At 43.2% G+C, this 24,909-nt stretch overlaps 1 protein-coding gene across 6 annotated transcripts in view; it reads left to right on the forward strand.

The window, feature by feature from the left end:
• GRB10 (growth factor receptor bound protein 10) overlaps positions 1 to 24,909 on the forward strand; it is a 203,648-nt gene that overhangs the window by 94,341 nt on the left and 84,398 nt on the right. The window lies entirely within an intron of this gene.

The raw sequence follows: 24,909 nt of genomic DNA on the forward strand, positions 1-24,909 counted from the left end.
CTCGGCCTCCCGAGTAGCTGGGACGACAGGCGCCCGCCACCACGCCCGGCTAATTTTTTTTTTTGTATTTTTTAGTAGAGATGGGGTTTCACTGTGTTAGCCAGGATGGTCTTGATCTCCTGACCTCATTTAAGTGTGTACACTCTTAAACACAGAGGACAGCAGCTTACACAGAGGACAAGAGCTCTCCCATTCATATCATGTTTGTGTATCTTTGAAACAGTACAAGAAATCAAATTTATAATACCATTTTACATTTTAATATAAAACAAAAAGTCTGAGTAAAACACTAATGAACCAAATTCAGTACCTAATCTTACGTGAAATGTAAATGAAACAAATGTTATGACCAAGTTCGTTTTATTATAATAGTGCAGGGGTGGTTTACTATCATAAAACGGTGAACACACTGAACATGTCAGAATTAAAGGGAAAAGAATAATCATTTCACCTGGCAGAAAAGTATTTAATACAACTCTCCACTCATTATAATACATAACAAATAATAACAAAGTTTGTACTCAACCAGTACTGAAAAGAAACCTCCTTAACTTGTTAAAGTTTATTTATTAAAAGCCTACAGCATTGCATCATACATAATGGAAAACTGTTAGTCGTGTTCATGAACATCTAGAATTAGACAGGGGTGCCTGCTGTGACTGGAGGTCTTAGTGTAATAAAAGGAGCAAATGAAGGAACAAAAATGTAAACATTAGAAAGGCAGACTGAAATGTGTGTCTATTTGCAAATAATTATCCAAATAGAAAATTTACACACACATGTTAGCACTTTTAACATGAGCAAGAATTCTTTAAGCAGATATAATGTGAGATCAACATATAAAATGTGATAGTACCCTTGTATGCCAAGAAAAAACAATTAGGAAATGTAATGTGAAAAGAAATCCCACTTATAATATTAACAGAAATTATAAGCTATCCAGGAGTATATTCAGGAAGATTACCAGCCATTATAGGATGTTTCAGAGCATAAAAACAACCAGAGTAAGTGTAGAGCTATACTATGATCATGGATCAGGAGACAGAATATAGTGCAGATGTCACATTTTCTCAAGTTTTTCTTTAAGTTTAATGCAGTTGCAGCCAAATTCTTAACAGTTTTGTCACGTGTGACTTGAAAAATGTTTCCCAACTTTAATAAGAAAGAGTGAAACTCAAGAATTTGAAGACAAATTTGAAAAACAACAAGGCGTATGGAGGAGTGGTTTGCACTATCAGATAGCAATCCCACTTATGCGGTATCACAACTAAGAAAGGATGTTATTAGTTCAAGGGCAGACAAATAGACCAAAGGACCAGAACAGATATCCCATGAAGAGACCCACACGTGTATGGAAACTAACACAGCACAGTGAAGTCGCGGCAAAACAGAAATTACAGGAACCGTGACTGCACATGGGGTGGCAAGGAATGGAATTATTTGAATGACAAGAATTAATGAATAGTAAGAATCTTTTTTTTTTTTTTGAGACAGAGTCTCGCTCTGTCGCCCAGGCTGGAGTGCAGTGGCCGGATCTCAGCTCACTGCAAGCTCCATCTCCCGGGTTTACGCCATTCTCCTGCCTCAGCCTCCCAAGTAGCTGGGATACAGGCGCCCGCCACCTCGCCTGGCTAGTATTTTGTATTTTTTAGTAGAGACAGGGTTTCACCGTGTTAGCCAGGATGGTCTCAATCTCCTGACCTCGTGATCCACCCGTCTTGGCCTCCCAAAGTGCTGGGATTACAGGCTTGAGCCGCCGCGCCCCGCCTAATAGTAAGAATCTTTATTCTCTCAGGCTAAGAAAGACTTTTGTGAATACGAATTAGCACCACCATAAAGGGAAAATGGTAAATTTGAGTGTATTACCATTACAAATTTATATGTAGACATAACAGATGATATTTAACATGCTGAAAGGCACACTTCAGCCTGGAAGAATAATTTGTAACTTCTTGTTTGTACATACAAAAATGCATGTAACATGCAGAGTATTAGTATCCTGTTTATGTAAAAAAAATCCTGTAAATAAGAGAAACAATTACATAGAAAAACTGGCGAAGAACATGAGCAGGCAGTTTACAAAAAAGGAAAGCATGATGTGTTTGTGTCTGATTCTGGACACTCATTTCAAAAGAAAAATATGGAAACCAACTGAGCTGGAAATCAAGGAAGCCTGTGCTCTGAGGGCTGTTAGATGGAACAGAAAGGCACAGATCCTTCTTTTAAGTGCTTCCAAGTGCAGAGTGTTCATCCTCCCTCTTGGCGTGTTCACAGCCCTGTGAGTCTGTGCGGAATGGACCTGGGGCTTGTAGCTCCCTGGCACTGGGTACAAAGGCTCCTTCCCACCCGGGGTGTGGGGGGCGGTGGTGGTTCAACCCGCAGCGCAGCCTACAGGAGTCAGTGCCTTCCCATCTCTGTGCCTGACACCAAGTTCAACTTTGGGGATTCTTTTTAACGAGATGCTTTGGGAACTATGACCAAATCTAACAAACATACAGTGTGGTTCTTTCCGGCTTCCTTAATTTTCGAGGCATAGTCAGATGCTGCCATCATAGGCCGTGGCTTTACATGGTATGTTTGATCCAGAGTGGCCTGGATCCTTGCATGGAACCTGATGTTTAGAATAAAAGATTAGCTGTGACTTTCCTTGACCTGTTACTGCTATCTGGCAAAGAGGATTTATTGCTCCTGTTTTATTACCTTGTTCCTAACTAATGTAAGCAGCTTATTTTTGTGTGACAGTTGCTAAAAATGCTTCCCACATTTCTTAGCAGCACACAGCACGGAGGGATGCACTTTCTTTTGAAGCGGGTGGTTTTGCAACAGCTGGAATTACTTTTGACGATTTTGAAAAAACCTTTCTTCATTAAAAATATATAAAACAAAATTAACCATTTTAGTCATTTGTATAAGTGTACATTAAGTGGCATTGGTCATGTGAACAGTGTTGTGCAACCATCACCATTTATCTATTTCCAAAACTCTTTTATCACCCCAAACAGAAACTCTGTACCCATTAAGCAATAATTCTCCCCAGTCCCTGGTAACCTCTAATCTACTTCCTGCCACTTGATTCGCCTGTTCTTAGTACCTCATGTAAGTGGGACCATACACGATTTGTCCTTTTTGTGACTGGCTTCTTTCACTCAGCATAATGTCTTCAAGGTTCATCCATGTTGTAGCCTGTGCCAGAATTTCCTTCCTTTTTAAGGCCGAATAATATTCCATTGTATGGATGGACCACGTTTTATTGTGTGGATGGACCTCATCTGCTGAGGGAGGGACACTTGGGTTGCCTCCACCTTGTGGCTATTGGGAATAGTGCTGCTATGAACATTGACATTCAAGGGTCTGAGTTCCTGCTTTCAAATCCTTGGGGTATATATCTTGAAGTGGAATTGCTGGATTGTAGGGTAATGCTATATTTAATTTTTTCCTCAACAATATTTTTGAGATATGAAGTTTTATTTTTAGAAGCTTGGCCTCTCGGTTTTAGGCAAATTTTGTCTGATTGTTGTTACTGCTCATAACCCAAGCTGAGATTCCTGGTCATGCCTCTCACCAGGAACACAATTGAGTAAAGATGTCTAAAGGGTTGAAAAAGAGATGTTGAAGTCTGTGTACAAAAGTAGATAGAGTTGACTCTGTAGAGAGCTCCCAAAGGCTCATGAGCCTAGTGGGCCCTGAGGTGCAGCAGTAACAGCCTGAGAGGCTGCCAGTGAACGCTGGTTTCGTTTGAAACTCTGCTCTCTTGTGTACTGAGCCTCAGTTGCCTTGTCTATAACATGGGATAACATGCCTTCTTTATGAAGTTGTTGTGAGAACTGGAAAGATGTGTCCGTAAAGCATAGGATATCATGTCTGCCATGGTATGCCCTCTGTAAGAAGTAGCTCTTGCTGGAGAGTGCAAAGAAGTGGGTCTAATTCTGGAAGGCAGTTTGCTACTGTCTAACAAAAGCCTTGCAAAGGTCATACATTTAAGCTCATCAATTCCAGGAATTTATTTCAATGACGTGTGCATGTGTGTGCATGTATATCCATTTCAGTTCAATCAATAGCATATTCCCCTAGAATAAAGGAAATAACGAAAGACAAAACTGATCAGATAAACATTACATACACTGATGATAGACTATTATTCTGTCTTAAAATATGTTAAATATCTAGTAACTTGAGAAAATGCTCAGATTTTCAGGGAAACAGGTTACAATACTGTATGGTCCCAGTTTTGTAGAAAGAGGAAATAAGAGCACAATATATGTTTTATATAATGATGTTTAATTTGGGTGGTGGGTTTATGGGTGATTTTTATTCACCTTTTAATATTGTGCATTTTAAAATTTTGAACAAACGTAACAATATTTCACAATGAAAATAAAAATATTATTATTATTTGTTTTATTTAAAAATACAATGACAGAACTTTGAATGTTTATTATCTAAACCTATAGCAGACAGGAAGGAATAAAAGCCCCTAGAAATTCCTGTAAGTTCACCTCAGTAAGAGGTGGTTTTGGCAGCGGTATAGTGTTGGAAGAGAAGAGGCCAGCAAAAGGAGCCATTAGAACTCAAAGAGTCCAGCAGGGTAAGTCCATTTACCTAGGAGCAAATAGCATTACACCTCATTAGCCCAGTGGACATCAATCATGCTCAGAGAGAGGACTGAAGTCACTAAGTAAAGGTTGCATTATATTTTTTACCCCCTGCTTAAGAAAGAAGGCAGCCAAGAAGATGACGTACGATATGTACAAGAGGGAAAATGAAAATAGGTCCTCTTGCTGGAAGGTGTGCTATTCTCACTCCCTAGAAAACTTACTGATCCAGGATAATGCCTGCCTCAAAGGTTTTGCAGTTGTCAAGAGGTAGGGTGTTTTGTTATCAGTAATGTGTGATTTTGATGTTGATACATCAGCCTGGAGCAATTTGTGGCACCACTAGTTTGAAAATGAATAGATGATGAGTTTGAAATTTGAGGAAGTTGACTTATTTCACTCTGAGTATTTTTCTTGATTTATTTCCCAAGAATATTTGCAGACCTTTGAGAATGAGTCCGTGTGTGGGCAGTGGGGAGAAGGCATGGTCTGAGCAGGTGGTGTGGGACCCTGGGAGGATGCAGAGGTGTGTCCCAGGCACAGGGCGGGAGAGAGCCTAAAGCTCTCGGGATCTCAGGGGCTTCCCTATAGCAGAGAGGTTAGGAGCTGAGAGAGGGAAGGAAGACATGCATTGTCAAGTTTTTAGAGATTGACAGTCTACCTGCCATCATGGCATTCCTCTTGGGGTGAGAAATGTGTTTAAGTTTTTGGCTTATTTGCAGTTTCTCAATGTGCCTATAATGTGATTATTCTTACAATGGAAAAAAAATAATATAACTTAAACATTTGAAATGAATGATTGTTCCATTACAGTGTACTCACCAAACTGCAGAATTTTCCTACTAACAGGTACTCTGAGACTCCTGAGTTAAGTGCTTGGGGGAGTCTGAGGTCTCATCCCCAGGAAGACAGGCTTCAGTAATCAGTGCCAGCCTGTGAGTAAGGGAGGGATGGGTGGCTGCACACACCACAGATTCTTCATCCTGTGAGATCTCACCTAGCCTAGTTTGGGTGGAGACAGGATCTGAGAATTTAACTTAATGGCCAGAGTCGTTCAAGGTCATTCACTCTATTCAGAGATCCACTCTATGAAAGTTTGGCAGAGAGCCCAAAACTCATTTTTAGCATGTCCTTAGTTCCCTCAAATACCAAATACCCTGTCGCAAATTACCCCTAGCCCCCTACTCTTGTATTGTTATCAGTTAGTGGCCTCGTGCTGGGTTGCAGAGTTTCTGTTTTTGGTGTTGTTTGTTTTGTTTGTTTGTTTGTTTTCAAGACAGAGTCTCGCTCTGTCACCCAGGCTGGAGTGCAGTGGCGCTATCTTGGATCACTGCAACCTCCATCTCCCTGGTTCAAGCAGTTCTTGTGCCTCAGCCTCCCAAGTAGCTGAGATTACAGACATGCGCCACCACACCTGGCTAATGTTTGTATTTTTAGTGGAAACGGGGTTTCACCATGTTGGCCAGGCTGGTTTCGAACTCCTTACTTCAGGTGATCTGTCCGTGCTGGGATTACAGGTGTGAGCCACCGCGCCCGACCAGGATTGCAGAGTTTCTGACCACAGACGAAGTGGTCGCACGCACCCACTTCTCTCCATTCTCTAGAACAGAAGCCTTGCAGAGTCTGCCCAGCTTTTTTTGTCTTCTGCTTGGCCAGAGGCACTTCGTTGCTCCGGCTGGCTTCTCTTCTTTGTGGACTGCAACTGCTTGGGTCTCCCTTTCACCTTGGTGGTATAGCTGCTTTAGTCTTGTGGGCAGGGCAGGCTATGGTCCTGCCTGAAAGTGGAGGCTGTGCTCTTTCAGCCTCTGTGCCTTCTGTCTCTGTCTCCTCTGCTCCATCTGTACCTCGGGCGCCCCAGTCCCATGCCTGCAAAGCACGCACATTCATCATGCCTTTATTCTGTCTGGAGAACAGGGCTGTGTGTGTGATTGTCATAGTGAAGACTCCTGAGCTGGAATCAAAACATTTTCCTTGATTGCTGGAGTCATACACTTCCTTGATTGCCCCAGAAAGTGTATGTAGTTCATTCTCTCAGATGGAGACATCCTACACAAACACTTGACTCTTGACTTGAGGAATGTCTTTCAGGCTCTAGAGTTCAGAGGTCCTCTCCATCCCATTACGGCTGTTTTCTGACTTTAGTTTCTTTAGTTTCTTCTCTTGGTTTTCTTTAAGCCAGAAATACTGGTTATAGGCATGCAGCTTTAATTTGTAGCAATGTGTTTGGTGCAGTGCTTTCCTTTCTAGTAACAGTGGAAGTATAGAAAAAAGATTGGAGGATGGACTATTTCAGAAGCACCAATTTCTCAGTGGAGAGACTGTCAAGAGGAAAAGACCAAAATTAGAAAAGAATGCCAGTTATTAGAGAAGGTAAAATAGATCAAGAAAATAAATTTTTGTTTTTTTCCTCCAAGAAGCCATTCTGAGCATCATTAGGTGCAGAAGGACACAGCCTGGTTTTGGGCTGGCTGTTTTTGTGTCTTTTGGTCTCTTCCAACAATGCTCTTTGACTGGGGGTAAGTTAGGAATCACTTTGCACTTTAGAGTCTTCGTTCACTTGTACCCATCATGCATAATTATTGGCAAAAATAATGATGCCGATGACGACTTTGAAGCCTGTGCTAGAACCTCCCTGCATGTCTTATCTTCCTCATCAAAGCTACAGATGGGAAAACTGAGGCTGAGAGGTTTGTAACTTGCCCAGAAGTCACAGACAGGTTAACTCAGTGGTGGGATGGGAATCAAAGCCAAAGTCCATCTCAGGTTTTAATTTAGAGGAGGCACCCTGCACACTCCTTTATGTATAAGCTACCTGTTGCGAGCATTATTTTATATATCGTATTTTTCCCTTTCTCCCTAGATCATACATTTCTTGAGGGCAGTACACATGTCTTTCTTACTGTGACATATATACTACCTGGTATATACCACAAGGTTCCACTATACTGCCTGGTCTGAAGTCATACTTCATAGATATTTAATGAATTCCTGAACTCACATGCCATTAATAGACTTGTGGTCTCCAGAAAGGTCCTGAGCTCCTGCCTCTCTCCTCCTTGTGGGAAGTCCTGGTAACTCTAGGCAAGCAAAGGTAGAAACCAGTCCCCAGTGCCCTGCCCTCCTGCTGTGCTCTTACCATTCATGAGACATGGGCAGCAGTTTGGATGAGGGCATGATTGATGAGAGAACATGAACTCAAGCAGGAAGACAACATATTGCATCATGATTCCGCTAATGTTCTCTTATCTATTTCATCTTTTACTATGTTATCCACAAAAAAAATCTTCAAGATTTTATTCATTATATATATACGTGTGTGTGTGTGTGTGTGTGTGTGTGTACACAGTTGTCCCTTGATATCTGCAGGAACCTCCTGTGAATGCCAAAATCCAAGGATGCTCAAAGTCCCTGATATAAAATGGCATAGTATTTGCGTATAACCCACGCATTTTCTCCCCTATACTTTAAATCATTTCTAGATTACTTATAATACCTAATACAATGTCAATGCTATGGAAATAGTTGTTACACTGCATCGTTTGGAGAATAATGACAAGAGAAAAATCTGTACATGTGCAAGTATACTCTGTTTTTCTTAATATTTTCAATCTTCAATTGGTTAAATCTGTGGATATGGGGAGCTAACTGTATCTATACAAAAGTAACTTTTATTAGTATCATTTCCTCATGGTGAAACTGTGCTATTTCCAGTGGTAACTTTCTTTTTCTCATACGCTCAGCATGGTACTGAAAAGTAGTGAATGTTGGTCTCCAGTTGCACACTGATGCCCAAGTTGGTGATAATTGTGATTTCTGTGACTGCCCCCACCCCAGACACTAAATACCTTCTATTCGGGTTGAGATGCAGAAAAGCTAGGAGAAAAATCATCTATAATCCTTTTCCCACAAAATAACTAATGCCCACATTTTGTTTCTGCCTTATGGAAGTGGAGTCATGCCACACCAAATAATAGCATTTGTGCATTTCATTAATGATTATTCTACAACCTCCAGTTAAATTATGATAGTACAGTTTATTAGATATGTCATGATTTCTTACCTTCATCTCTGTTTCTTACATGTTTAAGTGACTTCCCCAGCTATAATAGTAGGTTCCTAACCTATTAAGAACTTATGCTTCGTATTTTAACCCATTGAATCTACCTGTCATATGAGGTAGGCACTGTTATTATCTCCATATTTATAGGGAAACTGAGGAAACTGAAGCCAGAAGTAGGGGAGTTGCCCAGATCACAGCCTTTGAGAGTGGCAGAGCTGGGATTTGAACCCAGGCTGGTGGGCTCTGGCCTCTGAGCATTTCATCCCTCTACTATTCTGCTTCTAGATTAGCCCTCCTTCCTTATCCAAGTCCACCGGTATTTTCTTTCTTTTTGATTCCTCAGATCATTCAGTGACTCAAACTGAGATTTCAGCTGTAGGGATTGAGTTTTCCTTGGTCTTGAAAGCAGTACATCGAACCCCTACAGTTGCCCCCACCCCACCCCACCCGCCGCCTGGGACAGTGGTTTCCCTTTAATTGTGCTTATTCCTTCCTTTTCACTTTGTAGATCATTTGTCTTAATAAGGAAGATAGGAACAAAAAAGGCATTGAGGAGCCTGCGTTCTCTTTGTCTTGCCCCAGTGTTAGGCAAGCAGCAGACCTCTCCCTCCTGGTCCTTATTTGGAGCAGAACTGAAAAAGCCATTGTCATCCTTTGTAATTTTTCAAATCTCAGCTATTCTGGGCCTTCGCCTTCCCCATGCTCTGACAGTTCACGCCACTCTTTTGTCTGGTCCCCTTTGGCGGATAATTGGACTCCATTAATGTTTCATGTTTCCTTTAGCTGTCAGGATGCTCGCAGCTCAATAGAGGGCTTTATCCCAGCAACTCTTTCTGTTCCCCTGGTGTGTTTGCTTTTCATTCCCTTGCTCCGCAGTTTCCCTGTGTCTTTCATTCATTCGTTCATTCGTTCATTCATTTGTGAAACAAGTATCTGTTGCTTGTCTAGGCGATAGGAGGCCTGGGGCCCAGGCCCAGGGGACGCAGTGGTGAGCAGTGAGTCATTTCTAATTTAATGATCCACAGCATATGGACCGTTTCCATCCAAGGAAGCGCAAATCCTTTTTAGAAGTAGCAGAGTACAACTTAGGAAGAAAGAATTCTTTCATTTCATTAAGATCAGTGATGAAAGAGTACCTTTAAATTTCCCCTAGGTAGAAATGAGAATATTCTATCTCTTAAAATCCAATGTCTGTATTATATTTTCCCACTATATTGTAGTTTGTCTAAATTAACCTTTTTTTCTCTCTCTTTTTTCTGGCTCTTGTTGCCCAGGCTGGAGTGCAATGGCGCGATCTTGACTCACTGCAACCTCCGCCTCCCGGGTTCAAGCGATTCTCCTGCCTCAGTCTCCTGAGCAGCTGGGACTACAGGCATGCGCCACCACACCCAGCTAATTTTGTACTTTTAGTAGAGATGGGGTTTCTCCATGTTGGTCAGGCTGGTCTTGGACTCCCGACCTCAGGTGATCCGCCCCTCTCGGCCTCCCACAGTGCTGGGATTACAGGTGTGAGCCACCGCCCCCAGCCTTTTTTTTCTTTTTAACCACAATTAGCCGGTACTAATCAGCCAGCCTCTAGCCATTCCAGATAAATAGAATGCTTCCTTATTTTGGCATGAGCTGTCTTTCTTATACAATTTTAAACTCTATCCCCAAAGGAAGGTATCAAACTAGAGAATTTCAGTTAGGTTAAAAGGAAAAAAAAAAAAAAACCTTCTGTCATTTGCTACAGAATGTACTAGTATTGCCTTCAGAAGCAATTTAGCAAGGTTTCCAATATCACTTTTGTTAACATGGCTAATATTATATTCCCCACTATGAATTAATCGCATCTCTAAGGAGGTCCTCAAAAATGTTAGTTTCTTACCCATGGGTAGACACTGTATGCACGTTTGTAGTCAATCCTTACAGTGACCCTCTGAGGAGCAGACATTTCTGTGGTGTTTAACATTCGGTGTTCAGGGGCGCCCGGAGACTCAGCAAGTGTTGGAGCCAGGAGCCTGCCTTATGGTCTCCCCACCCCCACCTTTGTCCCTTACAACCTGCATGGACTGGCCCCTAAACCCCTTCAACTTTGGATTCAGCCTGATCAGGAAAGTCTTTCACGATAGTCCTGAGTTGTTCAAAGGGTGAGGCGGGGGGCAATGACAAGAGGAAGTTAGTGCCCAGGCATTAACCCCCCCATCTTTGTGGATATATTTTTAAACGCACTGAAAAATAATTGCGCAGGCTTCTAATCTGCTTGTGTGCCAAATGGCTGAGAGTACCTTTGCTTAACTAGTGCTTCCTCTTGGGGACTCAGCATCCTGAATGGGGACTCCCTGCAGCACCCCAGCTACTGAAAGGGAGATCAGCTAGATTTCTGCATCATGGCAAAATGGTTTCCCCACCTTGGAGCAGACGGGGCATTCCCAGTGATTCTAGACTCTTGTCATTACAGAGGCTAGTCCACTGTGGGTATTTGAAGCAGAGAGTGGTTTTGGAGAGAGATGAAGGCAAGTTGTCTGGTTGGACTCTTCCTGGCCTCCGCCCTTCAGCAGGAGCAGACTCTGTGCATGGCCAGCTCTCCTTGGTTGGGAGTACTTCCTGTCACAGACTCCCAGAAGCCCCTGATAACCTCCACCCCTGCTTCTGGTACACTCTGCAGTAACCTGGAATCCATCTTACCCTGTTCACGTGCTTGCCGACAGTTCAGTTTCTCACAGGTCTCACTCAACATCTGCTCCAACTGTGCCCCCCGCCGCACTCCCCGCACCCCCGACCCCTACCCTTGTCGCTCACTGCCTGCTTCTGTACCTTCTGACCATTGTGTGGTTGTCAGATTTTTTTTTTTTTTTTTTTTTTTAAACAGTCTGGGAACACCATTGTCTTCTCTAAGAGTAGGATTCAGTGGCCCAGGAGCGAGTCCTCACTCTACCCTTTGGCATCTTCTCACGTCCTTCCTATACACACATCACCTGGGCCAGCTGCATAGACAGCTTACTTTTCTGGAACCGCAGTTTATTTTTGCCCTCCCCTGCCTTTGTGGGCAGCCCCTAACCAGGAATGATTTAACCTCTTTTGTGTGTTTAAGTTTCTCTCATTCTTTGGTTCTGACAGAGATGACACTACCTTCTCCCTGGATGCTTCCCTTTCTCCCTCTGCCCATTAAAAGCAGCTGCTTCCTCTTTGGTGTCCTCTGTGGCGTTTTACTTCTCCCCCAGACCTGTCATACTTCGCTTTATTAAATTATCAAATATATGTCTGTCTTTGCAGTTTGTGTTCCTTAAGCCCAGGGATCATGTTGTTTTTTGTTTTTTAAATCTTTGGGAAAACTGAAAGATGTTAGATTTGTAGTTAAACCAGAGGAGGAATCAGGTTTTACTCATGGCTGTGTGACGCTGAGTGTGTGTTTTAGCCTTGCTGACCTTGGTTTTCTCATTTGTGAAATGCGGCTGATAGCATTTAGCTCATGGTTTGGCATAAAGCTACGTAGATGCCGTATGTGAACATTTGGCATAGTGCTAGATTCTTGTACTGTTCCCCCCTCCCCTCCACGGTTTCTCAATCTGAACCACTCTTTTTCACCAGCATACGCTGCACTGAGCAGAACAGACGAGGAATACTTGTGAAATACAATACTGAATTTGGCTTTGTTGAGTGCTAAGTGTCTGTGCTCCTTGGAGATGTGAGCAGTAAGGACATGATGTGTCACACATCTTGTTTTCACCTTCCATTTGGAAATAGACGTCTTCCCAGGGCAGCGCCCAGCATCCCACCAAGCGCCAACTTCTCATATTCCATTGTGGTCTCTGCTGGCAGGACAAGGTACCGAGGGGGAGACTGACCTTATATCATGGGCAGCTGCTGTTCTTTGAAGGACAGGAGATTTATTGCTTTGTAGACACCATGCAGAAGCAGAGAAGAAGGTAGTGACATGCCAAATGATGTCTTCCCTCCGGCAGGATCCGCAGATGCATGGAGCTGCATCCAGGGTTGAGTGGAGACATGAAAGGCTTGGGCTTGTGTGGGAAGCATGCGTGCAAGAGGCAGCCGGGGTTTCCCAGAGCAGAGAAGCCCAGGGTAGGCGTTGCATTTGCTGCATTTCCTGGACAGAAACACTACTGGGATGGGCAAGGCAGGATTCAAGGCAGAGTTGTGAAGGCTCGCCATAACGGAGGGCTTGTTGAGTGTCACTTCTGCAGTCTACGGAGGAGCAGGGAGGCCTGGCATGGTCCGGTAAGACTTGGTAAGGCCTGACTGCTGGGGAATGTATCCTATCAATAGATTCCTAGGCCTGGAACAAATCTTCTTTGGACGCGTGCCATCCATTTTTGGAATAAGACAATCTGGCATTTCTATACCTGGTGGGTTACCCTCTGGGCCTTTTTCCAGGAAACTAAAAGATTGGAGATACAGCAGCCTCCAGAGAGTTTGGGAACTCTGCCTGGCTGTCTGGCTTTCGGGAAAATTCTACTGCTTGATTGATGGAAACTGATGAGTCTATTTCCCAACTACTCAACTAACATGTACTGAGCACCTGGTGTGTGCCAGACTCAGGGTAAGGTCATGAGGCAAGGGCAGCTCTAGTCTTCTAGAAACTCAAGTTCACTGACAAAGGAAGGTATCTAAATAAAAAATTAAAATAAAACTTACATTTAGTGAGGAAAAAACTAAAGACAATTATTAAAATGTAAGGAGGCAGTATGTGCAGCTTTGGAGTTAGGCAGACTCTCCAGTCTGTGTCTTGGTAACTGAGTTATTGGGTGCCTCAGTTTCTTTCCCTGAAATATGTAAACATGCCTGCTTGACTGGTTTGGTAGTAAGATTGGGGACAGCTTGAACTGTGAGAATTGCCTGGCATAGGATCTGGTACCTTGCAGGTACTCACAAAATGGTGGCTTTTGTTTGTCATGCTCATTAATAATGTAATGTTCTATAGAGAGAAGCAATAAAAATCGTAACACAAGTCTCTTCCTCTCTTAGGACTCCCCACTGTGAAATCTCTCTCCCTGTACTTGTTCCACACTTTGTTCATCAAAACCTGGAGCATCCCCTCTCCCTGGGGTGCTATTCAAAAGGCACCTCAAAAATAATTATCTTAAAAATAATAAGCATTCATTTTGGAACTCTTAGTCTGTTTGAGTTGCTGTAAGAAAATGCCATCAACTGGATGGCTTACAAACAACAGAAATTTATTTCTCCCAGCTCTGGAGGCTGGGGAGTCCAAGATCAAGGTGCTCCCAGATCTGGCAGCTGGTGACGACTCTCCCTCTGCATTGCAGATGGCGTCTTCTTGCCGTGTCCTCACATGGTGGAATGGGGAAGGGTCTCTCCAGGGCTTTATCAGGGCATGAATTCCATCATTTGGGCTCTACCCCCATGACCCAATCACCTCCCAAAGGCCCCACCTCCTAATATCTTCACTGTAGAGGTTAGGATTTCAACACATGAATTTTGGGAGAACACAGCTATTCAGACCCTAGCAGGAACTCTGTTCATTTTCTGAACCCACCCCCAGAGACTGGGAATCAGAATGCCAGGTGCATCTCAGGAACCGGTTTTCCCACCCCAGAAGTTCCTAGGTGGCCCCACGCATCTGGCGGTTTGAGGGTTACAGCTCTAGATCATCTGCCCCTTCAGGCCCATCTGGAGTGTCCTGTTTTTCTGGTTAAGCTGCATTTCCATCCACATTCTGGAAAACCGGCTCCTCTCTCCTGGGCATTTCAGTTTTTGGAGAACTGCCATTTCTTGGAATTGCCTGGTACTGTTCTCCTAGAATGACTTTTCTCGTCCTGATGACTTAGAATTCAGGCTCTTTTTAGAGCTGAATGCCCTCTGCTTGACTGTCTTGCCTGTAAACAGAGATCTCATTTTAAAAGTCTTCTCTCTGCCAAGCAGTGTGCATAACCATCCTAGGAGAATTTCTGGCCTCTGGGATACTTTTATAAACTGGGAGCGTCATGAACTCTGCCAAGAAACTCTTCGTCTGAGGACGCACACTGTATTCGACTCTGCGCTTCCCTTGACTTCCCACCTCTCTTGCAGAACCCTGGGGCTTGGGATCCCTCCTTTGGGCTCGAGTGCCCCTTGCCGTTGGGTGCCCACTTTTTCTTTCCTACGGGATATTTCCACCTCCTTGTCTCTTGTTTAGTTGCTGCTTAACTGAAGCAGGTTTTAGCTTCTTTGTGGAGGGAATTATTTTTCCAGAAGTAGTAAAAACAGTTTCCTGTCCTTCCTTGCTATGTTATATTTAGCCTTGCAAATCCTTTTCCAAAGGTCGTTGCTTAAGACGTCACTGCATCAAGGTGGCAGGGATTTATGTCTGTTTTGTTAACATCTGTATTTCCAATACCTGAAGTGATGTAGTTAGTGCTCAGCAAATATTTGTTGAATGAAGAAAAATATCGGGTAAATGAATGGATTTTAAATTTATGGAGTTAAATCCACAGAATCATAGAGTGTTAACATTGGATGTGATGGTAAAGATTCCCCAGTGTCTAATTTGCCTTTAAAAAATGGACTTTTTGAGAGCACAGTGCTGGTGAGTGACAGAAATTTGAACCATAACGTGAATTTTCCCTCTTCAATTCCAGTGTTCTCGGGCTAATATTTTTAGGGTTCATGGAAAATGAGAACCTTCCAGAATGACAAGTTATTTATATAGTTTTGTGTACTTCTGCTTCTCCGTGACTTGCGATGTAATAGAAGAATTAGGAATTAAAATCAAAAGCCTGAGAGGAAACAGATCAAATGGCTGAGGAAGACTTGGGAAAGATGCAGTTAATCCTTTGCTCTTTTTGAGGGATATTTTGTGGGTATGTTTCTCTGTCACTCCCGAAGTGTCTTTTGAGTAGTACAGATAGAATTGCTTAGCTGAATCTGTGCATATGAAATGCAGTTTTAGCTTAGGTTTTTGGTTCTTGCCGGGCAGGCTGTAATGTTTTGGTAGTGGAAAATTTGTTTCCTGTGTTGTATAGGCTCTATGGTGCAGAGTCCAGGCAGTCATAAAGGGCCTGACCCGTCAGTAATCTTAGTAATGCCCAGGTGCTTCCTTGCAACAGTGTGGCAGGATGAAACCCAGGAAAGAGGAAACTTTACATGCTTTTCTAGGGGATGCTCACTGAACATTGGATGCCAGGTCTTTGATGAAATCACTAAGATGAATTGCTTTCCTTATTTTTTTTTTAAATAGAATTACTGTACAACTCCCTAAACCACAATTAAAAAAAAAAAAAAAAAACTCACTGGACTCAAAGTACAGAGTGATTAATTATTATCTTACTTTTTTTTTTTTGGTGATGATAGAGTTGTAGTTGTCTGGCCGCCAGGCTATCTGCATTTGATTCTGAAGTTTGCCCTAGACTTTAGCCTTTGCCACCAGTTGTCCTGGGGAAATGGGTGAGGGGCTGTTGGCCCAGCTGTCTGTAAAAGGAGATAGACTGTCTACATTTTTATAAGTTTAATTTAATGAGCCTCCACTGGCAGTGGCACTTTGCATGTGTCATTAAAGATAAACAGTTTTTTAAAATCCCACCTGCCATGGTCTGCAGGATTAGTGGGGAAGCAAACACATTTATACTGAAAATTCTTATTTTTCTAGGAAGAGGAATCTGTGTTTAGTGTAACTTAGGAAATGACCAGCCTTGTCCTGGTCCTTTAGCAAGCCATTCTGCTTGGCATCACCTGGAGGGTAACCTGGGAACAATTCAATTTAAAAACTGCTTTTGTTTTTTAATTATTATTTTGAATTGTGGTAAAATACACCTAACACAATTTACCATCCTTACCATTGTTTTTTATTTTTTGTTTTTTATTTATTTTTTTGAGACGGAGTCTCACTCTGGCACCCAGGCTAGAATGTAGGGGCGCGATCTCAGCTCACTGCAGTGTCCGCCTCCCGGGTTCAAGTGATCCTCCTGCCTCAGCCTCCTGAGTAACTGGGATCTACAGGTGCACACCACCACACCCGGCTAATACTTGTATTTTTAGTAGAGACAGGGTTTCACCATGTTGGTCAGGCTGGTGTCGAACTCCTGATGACCTCAGGTGATCCACCAGCCTCGGCCTCCCAAAGTGCTGTGATTACGGGTATGAACCACCACTCCCAGCCCATCCTTACCATTTTTAAATGCACACTTCAGTGGCATTAAGAACATTCACATTGTTGCACAACCATCACCACCATCTATCTATCCATAGAATTCTATTCATCTTGCAGAAATGAAACTCCATACCTGTCAAATAAATTTCCTTCCTCAGCCCCTGGCCACCACTATTCCACTATCTATAGGAATTTGACTACTCTAGGGACGTCATAAGCGGAATCAGACAGTGTTTATCCTTTTGTGACTGGCTTATTATGTCCTTAAGGTTCTCTTCTGAGTTCTAGTGCGTTTCAGAGGCACTTTCCTTTTTTGTGGCTGAATGATATTCCATTGTATGTAGATGTGCCACATTTTCTTTATCTGTTCGTCTGTTGAGGGCCACTTGTGCTGTTTCCGCCTTTTGGTTACTCTGAATAGTGCTGTTGTGAACATGGGTGTACGATTGCCTCTTCAAGTCCCTACTTTCAATTTTGGGGGGTATACATCTGCTTTTACTTTTTAAAAATAGAACAAAGAAAAACAGATTTGTATTTCTTTCTTCTAAGCTTTGAAGATATTTAATTATTGAATATGAATAAGCTCAAATTTCCCCATTGCAGCATTTCAGTGTGAGCATTGAGATTTAACAGATTTATGTTTCCCTCCCCTTTGAATTGGACCAGAAACTATATGCTGACAGTTACTAATTAATAAAAACCATTTTCTGTCATGAAATCTCATTCCTTAGGCCACCTTTCCTCTCAGATTCAAATATATTTTCCAAAGTGTAAATACTCATTTCTGATTTAAAACTTTTCAAACCACTGCTGTAAAATGACAAGCAAAAAAGTACAGAAAGAAAGTAGTATATATATTGGTTTGTAACTTGTCAAATGCTTAACTGGAAATAGTAAAGGCCTGAAAGATAAAAAGCAAAAATGGGGGTCATCCCTTTGTTCGGGTGATGTTGAGCTGACATGATCATTGATTTTCAAATATTGTTACCAAGCCTTTTCACGCACTTAACCAAAAACGCCAAATAGCAGGTATCATGGCTCTGACCCTGCCTGAGAGCACATTAATGACTTTTCCCACCTAAATCCCAGAGCCTGGGGAAAACGTCAGCAGAGGTATAGGCCAAAATGAGGGAAGCCTAGCAATCTACCCAAAGAGATGCAAAGGCAAAGGCTGCCACCTACCAAACTCTCTTCCTCACTGGAGTGCCTCGCCACACCCTGGACAAAGAGGTTAGGGGCTCCTGAAATTGCTCTGTTTAGCCAACTGCTCCAGGTATTCTGGGGTGAGCTAAAATCCCTTCTCAAGAGTCTGTGGATATTCCCTTATGCCCTTCAGGTCCCTTCCCAATATCTTGGTTCCCAAGGTGGCCATTGCTGGGGGGCAACAGAAACATTGGCTTGAGTGGGTGGCAGGGCTGCCTCCACTCAAGGAAAGCAAAGCCCCCCGCCGTCCCCTGCTCTGTCTCTTTTAAGGATCATGTGACATACTCAGGATTCATCAGCCAGGGGCTCAGAGACTCCTCCGCCCAGCACTGACACACCCAGAGTCAGAAATTCTATTAGCTTGGCACCCCTGGCTGGTGAAATTAAACTCTACCAGGCGCAGAAGCAGGAAGGCTAGGGCAAAATGACTTAATTACACCTCACATGGAAGGCAAGGGTGCAGCCCCCGTGAAACATGAAAAATGTAAATGGAAACTTGCAGAAAGCATGTCAAATGTTTACTTTCGCATTTTGAAGGAGCCCCATAAACTCAAATACACTCAGATACCCAGGCAGTCTTTTCAGTGCTTCATGGCAGGCTCCGTGTGCACACAGAGGAAAGAGGCTCATAAACCAGATTATTTTGGCAACAGAATCATTTCCTGGTTGTTGCGTTGTAAGAATCCTCTCTCCTTCCACAAGGGAGATAGGATTTTAGCAGCTCATTTGTAAAATACAGATTTTTCTCTATCTACCGTTAACAGTCACATTTTCAAGGAAACAAAGAAGAAAGGGTCTGGAGAGCCCCAGGTCAGGCCGCATCCTGGGAGCCATAAACACCATCGCTCCTCCAGTTGGAACTAAGAGGAGGCCGGAAGACTGGAGCAGCTTGCCTGAAGTCCGAAAGGGCCAGGGATGCAGCTCAGGGCTCTCTGCATATCCGATGGTTGTCTTTGGGGTAGAGCGGGTGGCTTCTCCGTGGAGGGGCTCCTTTCTTGTCTCCCAGCCTTCTGCACCCTGCCGGGCAGCTCATGAGCTGTGCTTGCTGTGCCTCATCTTCTTGATTGTAGACTCTAGGATTTGGCTCTCAAGTCGCTTCTTGATTGCTCTGAATCTAACTAGCATAGCAGCCATAGATACTTAAACACTCAAAAGGCGGGATAGTGCTTTATTTAGAAAGAATGTGTATATTTAAATGTAGTTTTAAGGAGAGCAGAGGACAGATTTTATGAAAGCAGAGAATCAATAGTCTCCGTATTTTGTGTTACCTGTAGAATTGTTGAGTAGGGCCCTGGATCTATAAGTCATGTTGGGATCTTCTTGGAGGAGGGTCTGGTTGGAGTTTCAAGGTAGCAGAAAAAAATGCACCCGCCCTCAAGGAATTGAATATAGGATTACATATGTATGCAGCCTTCCTGGATACATTAGCCTGCATTTGTCTTAGGAGAAGAAAAAACATTCTAAGAAAAATAATTAAGAAACTACCTGTAAATAGTAATCAGGGAACAAGTGAGTGTAGCCTCAGCAAACTGAGAGGATCCTTGTGATTTTAGCTTTGTCTAACTATGTTATGCCCAGGATATATGTTTATTTTTGTCCCGTTTTATGTCATCACGAACTTTGAATATGCTTTGGATGGCGATTCTGCCCATGTGGCCTGTGGGTCCAGGGAGTCGGAGTGGAGGCTGCTGAGTCCCCATAGGCAAAAGCACTGATTGGAGCCCAGCCACTGCCCATTAGCATAGGCCACGACTCTTTTGCAGATGTGTCTGTTCATAATGAAAAAACAAAAACCATATATTCTTACAAATGGTTAAATTCATCAGTTTGTTGACATGCATTTTCTCAATTGTCTTTTGTGAGCTAGCTAGAGAGGAGAGGATGCCACTTTTGACAAAGGTTGGGAGAAGACAGTTTCTCTTGTAAACACTGAAAGACAAGAGTTATGACCGTGTAGCTCTTTCTAGGTACAAGGGTATTTATATGCATTTGCTGGACAGACTAATTCTAGGGATTTTATTTTCTGCCTCAAATCCTGCCTGTGTGTAGGCACCCGTGAAATAAAGCATTGATTCCATTTGTATTTTTATTTGGAGTTGTGGTTAGGTGGTTTGCTTTTGTGTTTGCTGAATATCTTTAAATATCATAAATATGATAGAGAATAATACTCTAACCATATAATACCCGACTTTCTTATTCTACTTACTTATGTCCAAACTCTATATATGGAAAATTAAGTGCATGTGACTAGAATACATGAAAATAGAAGATGAATTGTTGTGCAAAAAGATATTTCAGTAGAAGGTTAAGTTATATTTGCACAAAGTTTTAATTGGTTAGAAGTTAACAGAAATTGCTTGCCAAGTGAACATGGTCTAGTGGAAAACACTCTTGCAGCCTGACCTTCACTTCTTTTCTAGATAGAAATGTGTAAGGACTTTGGCTTTTGCACATGTGTTAGAGACTTTTCACATGAAGTACCATCTATTTTTTACTTAGGGACTGAATCTGCTTTGACTTAATGATATACGCCCACCCCAGCTGTTTATGACTTAACAGGGTATATCTTCCATATGAAAATAGGGGAAGGGGGTAGAGAAGAAAGCTCTGAAGGCATTGCACACTGATGGATGCTTGTGTAGGTCTGTGAAGAAGGGACCGTAATGGACACGTCCTAAATACATGGTGCAAATAGCATGTCCTTATGGTGCCAAATCATTTAGTAAGGTGAATCCAGTGGCATCTTTAATTCGTAAACAATGTAAAGAAGACACTAGATGGTGCTGTAAACTAAGAAATGTATTGGTGAAGGCGGTAAGGTGGTGCTAGAAGTTAAATCCTCTGCCCCAGGAGTTTCTCTGTCCTCCTTGCCTTTTCCTGGTCAGCACACCTAGCCTGCTGTTTGGAAGACATTTACTTGTGATGATTGATAAGCCCAAGGCACATGTGTTTCCCTGAGTTTATATCTATTTTAAAACTAAACCAACCTCAGTTTGCGAATGACGGTGAAACTAGATGAGATGTGAATTTGAGATCAGACAAGTTACTCAGATATTTGGGGCAAAGTTGATACCCAGTTTTCGATTGGGTTATTTAAAGAAGGAAAATAACTCTTAACAACTTGATTGGCAGCCATGTTGTTTGACCTATATTTGTGCAGAAAATACATTTGTATAAATCTGTGTGAAGTGAAATTTTATATATAAAATTATTTTTTTCCTGCGCCTTTCAGTATTCCTCCAAGTGGGGCAGCCTCATGGAGAATATTTTGGCATCAGGTTAACATTAAAGAGACAATCTGAATATTCACTGTGAGAAGCATTTGTTTACTTGATTCACCCACTTCTGTTACATGGCAGAAGGCCTTTCACAAATGGGTGATTATTGATCCACTTCGATTCATGGGACTGGACAAGAATTTTGCAGTTGGCCACATGCACAGAGGTGGCACACAGAGTCCTTACTGAGGTGGACCAGCTGACAGAATAGACGCCATAGGGATACTTATAAGAACTCAGTGTGATTTCAGTCGTATCTTAATGTAGTAATTAAAAAAAAAATTGGTGTAGAATATGAAAAAGTGTCTTCTCTTGAATCAGACCTTTAAAACCCCTGTTTGGAAGATTTAACTGTCGCTCTTCATTAGAATTTAGTGAAGCTTGTAAGTCTGAGAACCATAAGTGATTTTATTATCTAAACAGATAAAATGCTAATGAACCCCACAGGATGTTTTACGGTTGTTTCTAAAGTAGGGCATTTTAAATTTTCTAAAAAGTTTTATTTTTGCTCTAATGGCTCTGGAAAGTATGAAGGTTTGAAACATCCAGATAGAGTGGTTGGATTCAGTTTATGAAGATTATAACCTATTGAGTTATCAGATTGACCTGGCTTTGTTGAAAAGATTCAGGATTGAATGTATTGAAGTAGAAAAGAGTTGTACAAATAATCCACCTCTGAGGAGAGTAAAAGCATTTTGAGGACATGTGTTGCATTTATATTTTGGCATCTATTACCTTGTATTTACTTTGAATAATGACAGAAGTACTTTGCATTTGACCTAATTGCAGAGATGTGACCCAGGAATGATCTGGTTGACTGAGAGAAGGCTTAGCAGGAAAAGGATGGGAGACCGCTGGGGGCTGCCTGCCTGAGGAGCACAGCCAGGGGCTGTTGGGAATGCATAGAGAGAAATAACTGCACATGAAAATTCCCCAGAGGGAATGAAAACATGTTGTTTTCCTAGAAGAGAGCAGTCCCAGAGTGAGAACTGTACCACTGTTTTATGTCCAAAGCAGGATAAAAGCCTGGCATTGAATTGGCAGCGTGGCCCCACAGCACACGTGCATGTGTGTGCACGGGTGTGGACATGTTTGCATGTGTGCATGTGTGCGGCATTGAGACCAACCTCCTGCATCACCCAAGACCGACTATACTTATAGTGAACTTTGTGTTTTAGCCAGTATTGACTTTTAGATGGCCCATTGAGATAGAAATATTGAGCTGTTAATATGGTAAGTTAAGAGTGGCACTCGTGCTAATTGTTTTGCAGAGCTTCAATTAAGCAACTATTCCCTGTCAGCTAAATAGGAGTGTAGGAGATGAGTGGGTGCATGATGCATACGTTCTAGAACTTTCCTAAAGCCCCAGATCCATGGTGTCTACTAGAACTTTTCCTCAAAATGAATGCAGCAGTCTCAATAAATACAGAACTGAGGTCTCGTCTTTGGCAGGCAGAGTTCTCTGGACAGTAGTTTTCGCTCCAGCAGTTGACAGAGAGACTCTCCTCTCCCTAAGGCCACAGCCTTCGGGACCTCGGGGAGCTCAGGCAGGTACATGCCTGCCCCTCCAGGGGTCCTGAATTTTTGCCAACCAACTCTTCCCTCCCCACCACCTCCCCGGAACTATGAGCAAGAGTTCGCCTGCTGACTCTGAGTGTTCTCCCTGGTCATTAATTATTGATTATGCAGTAATTATTAATTATTGATTCAGCACTTTGTCCTTTTAATATCTGGCCAGGATTAATATTTGACCACTCACAACCCGAACTATGGCAACATCTCTCTTCTTCCCTCCTTTCACACAGATCCTGGGCACAAAGGGCCCTGCTTGCTGAGTCTCAGCTGCTGATTTCACCCAGTCCGCATCTTCGGATCCATCTGACCCATCTTTCTAAGGCACCCTTCCTCTTCCAGCCTGCTGCTCCCCAGCCCCTGCCCTCTCCCCTGGGCCTGGGTTGAATGTGGCTTCTGTTCTTCCAGCAGGGGCTATGCTGGCCAGGCCTCAGTGGTCTCATCGCTGCCATTTCAGCAGCCTCCCTTCTGTCCTCACGCCTCCCTTCTGTCTGTCTGTCTTCACCAGGATCTTGAGCGTGATCTGGCTAAACCCTGATCCTACTGTCCCACTCACCCCAGAAGCCGAAGCACTACCCCCGGGGTGACCCTGCCCCCTCCATACCCTCTGCACTACTGTGGCTGCCCAGGACCTCCCTCCCTCCTTGTTGTCATTTGGTTTCCTTATGTCTTGTCTTGTTATGCCCTTTAACCTTGGGAGATGAGGGGAGCCCTTTAAAACAAAAGCCTTCCGACCCAGAGGGCAGAGTGCCCCTCTGGAGCTTCTGTGAGGAGCACACACCTGGTAGGGGAGAATGAGGGCTGCAAAGCTTGTTTTCAATACTGCTTATGTGACCTTGGGCAGGTGATTTAATTCTTCCAGGCCTGTTTCCTCAGCTGTTAAGCCAGGTTAATAATGACCACTTTTTGTTATTTTGTAAGAAATAGATGAAATAGGGCTAATAAATAACATCTTCCTGTTTACTGTGTGCCAAACTCTGTTATAAAGCAGATAATAACTAACTTAGTCCTTACAACCCCCGTGTGGGGTGGACACTGTTGCTAAGCTCTTATTAGAGTTGAGGACTCTTAAGAAATAGGAAGCCCATGTCCCAGGCCCTGCGCCCAGAGCCAGTAGGAGCAGGCCAGGGTGAGCAAGTTTGCAAGTGCCAGTCTCTGCTTTCCTTCCTACCGACCAAACTCTGTAGCCTTTGTTTGGAAGAGCGTCTTGCTGTCTGTGACCCTGAGCCCATGTGTGTTAAGTCTGCTTCTCCAGAGAAACAGAGATAGGGCTGCAACCCATTAAATAGGCTATATACAGAGAGAGACATATGTATTTTAGGAATTGGCTTATGACACTGTGGAGGCTAGCAAGTCCAAAATCTGCAGGGCAGGTTGGCAGGCCGGACGTCCAGGGAAGGGTTGCAGTTCAGGTCTGGAGGCAAAATTCCATCTTTCCCCTTGGATGCTGGGCTTTTTCTTCTATTCAGGTCTTCAAGCGATGGGCTGAGGCCCTCTCACATGAGGAAGAACAATCTGCTTTACTCAAAGTCTGTGGTTTAAATGTTAATTGCATCTAAAAAATACCTTCACAGCATCTAGTCTAGTCTAGTGTTTAGCTAAAACCCGGCACCATGGCCCAGCCAAGTTGACACATAAAACCAACCATCGCAGTCTCTGTGTGCTCATTCCTCCCTTACTAAAGGGCATTTTCCGCTCTCTCTCTTTCGGCTTACTCTCTGTGCCATTGTGGCTTCTCTCTCTGCACTGCCCCATGCAGAGAGAGAAGATGTGAAGATGGGCTTCCTTCTGCACTCTGGCCAATCAAGAGGATGGGTGGGCACCCGAAGCCCACAGGCATGTGTTGTAATAGCAGCCACACATAAACCTCTGTCACAGTTTCAGCTCCTACTTAACCTTTCTGGGCTGGAACCAGTGTCAGTGTTGGGTGCTGCTCTGTTTCTGTCTCTTGTTTCACTTCTGGAATCCCAGGGAGGAGAGAGTCCTGATCTTAGGAGACACCTGTGATTCAGTCAGCTGAGTCCAGGCCAGTGGGGTCGTGCTATGCAGCTATGGCTGTGTGTGGCCTACCGGAGTGGGTGGCGGGGGGGGAGAGAACGGGGTGCTGAAGGGAACTGAGCA

The sequence above is a fragment of the Theropithecus gelada genome, chromosome 3, assembly GCF_003255815.1.
Source record: "Theropithecus gelada isolate Dixy chromosome 3, Tgel_1.0, whole genome shotgun sequence".
Taxonomy (NCBI): domain Eukaryota; kingdom Metazoa; phylum Chordata; class Mammalia; order Primates; family Cercopithecidae; genus Theropithecus; species Theropithecus gelada.